Below are 2,258 nucleotides of genomic sequence, written 5' to 3' on the forward strand. Positions count from 1 at the left end.
GGTCAATTCATAGAAAAAAAATTGTTTCGTTGCTACTGTCATGCATGATATGACAGTATCTAATGTGATTGATCCTGTCCCACGCTCAGTCTGTACGAAAGTGTTGCTGATTGTCACAAAAGTTTCAATATATGAAGCACATGTCAGCTAGGGCTCCGTAGCCTCTGCATTTGGAAGTTTTGGGGTTCATAAAGGTCCCTTGTACTTCGGGTCAACATTTTGATACCCTACACTATACACTTAAAATGTTCGGTGTTACAGTGCCTGTATAAGCAGCTGCCAAGGGTTCGATAGACTACATAGTCAGCAAGTAGACAGTTCGCGTTTTAACACCTTGGTATAAAGTTATGGGTTTGACTTCAGAGGTCAAGGGCTTGATACCTTTGACCTGCATGCTTAAAAGGCTCTGAGGTCGAGCGTTCGGAACACTCTGGAAAGTTCGGTGTTAGAGTGCTTGCGTACTTTAAAAGGCAAGGGTACGATGCCTACACGCTGAGACGGTTTCTAATACACAGACATGTTTGTAAGGTTCAGAGGTTCGAGTATCCTTACCATTCGGAGGTCAAGTCGTCGATACCTTACACACTCGAAGATTCAGTGTTCAAGCTCCTCTATACTTCAGAGGTCAATGATTCAATATGTTCAGCTCAAGGGGATCAATACCCTACATGCTTTGAAGGTTTGCTATTCGAGTTCCTATATACTAGGATGTCGAGGATTAGGTACACGGTAAGGTTTCGAAGTTGAAGCTTCTCTATACCTTGCAGCTTGCAGGTCAAGGTTTTGACACTCTAAATGCTTGGAAGGTTTTGTGTTAAAGTCTAACACACTTACTATAAGTAACAGGTTTTATTTACAAGGTCAAGGGTTCAATAGGCTATGCTCCTGAAAAGTTTCGCGTTCGAGTTGCAATATACATTTTTCGAAAGTTGATCGAGGGTTCCGTATTCTGCACGCGCGGGAAGTTCAGGGTTTGAGTTCTGTAAACATTGTAGGTAAAGGATTCAGTGCCGTGCAAATACTCAAAATGATTGGGGTTCATGCCCTGGCACATTTGGTAAGACATTGGTTGAAATTGTTGCTCACTATATACCACTAAGGGTTTCTCATGTATTTCCTATGATGCACAATATATTCCAATGGCAAAGGCACGACCTCACAGACAGAAGAATATGCTTGGTAAGTAGCAAGAGGATGCTCACACATTAACCCATTCTTGTACACCTCCCACAGCATGCATTCTAAAGGAGGCAGACCCACTTGGGCTAAAGTTATGCTGTTTCAACAAAGAGAGGGTAGGTTGGGAGGAAGTTTCCTGCAAATAATACTACTCCAATCGTCTGCATAAACAGCTTTGAAGTAGCACTGCAAGATAGCAACGCTATGCTTTGGATGTAAGCAAAAAGGCAATAGCCACGAGCCAACAAAAACTGAAGAAACAGTGACACAGGTGTTCGTAGTTTGAGGTAGCTCATCTTAACTGCAAATACATGTAGCAAGAACTCTGCTGATGTGATTGGACTTTGTTGGAAGGTAAAGAGGGAGTTTAATCGCGTTGCATGGTAACTGTGGTAGGTGTTCACATTTGTCATAGGTAAGAGACCTCTATAAATGAAACTAAGAGTGTGCATTATTTGGTGCGACAAAATTACGTGACTTTTGCATGAACAAAAATAGTTTTCTTCGAGTACTGGCTACCCAGAAGCTTTATCAGGTAGACTTTAGGTTTACATGTCCTGGAGTTAGGGAATAAAGTTTCTTAGCTGCTGTTCAGTACACAATATAAAATTAACAGTTAAAGCATTGTACCGACATCTTTTGACACTGGCAATGAAGAGCAGTTCGCTTTGCCGTAACGAGACCCTAAATATTCTTGTCGTTTTGTCATAGCTATGTGGTTTTGAACTGTTCTGGTATTCTTACTATTAAACCAGCGATGACATCAATGAAAGGAGACCCAGCCCTGTAAGCTTTGCAAACTGGAAAGGTGAACTTACAACGAGCACTCTCCCTTAGGCAGTATTGCCACTGTTATATCTACCGCATGGGAGTATACTCAGAGGCATGTTAATGTCACTTGCTCTAGCTCACTAATGTGCTGCCTCAAGGGCCACATGAAATGTATCTCAGGGGCCACACCTTAGGCGCAATATGTACATGAGACATGAACTACTGCAACCTGTGTGACCTCTATGCGAGGGCATCTTTACTTTTCTGAGATACTTGTCTTTACAAGTGTACATTTCTTGCGTGTTATG

This window comes from Rhipicephalus sanguineus, chromosome 3 (assembly GCF_013339695.2).
Source record: "Rhipicephalus sanguineus isolate Rsan-2018 chromosome 3, BIME_Rsan_1.4, whole genome shotgun sequence".
NCBI lineage: Eukaryota > Metazoa > Arthropoda > Arachnida > Ixodida > Ixodidae > Rhipicephalus > Rhipicephalus sanguineus.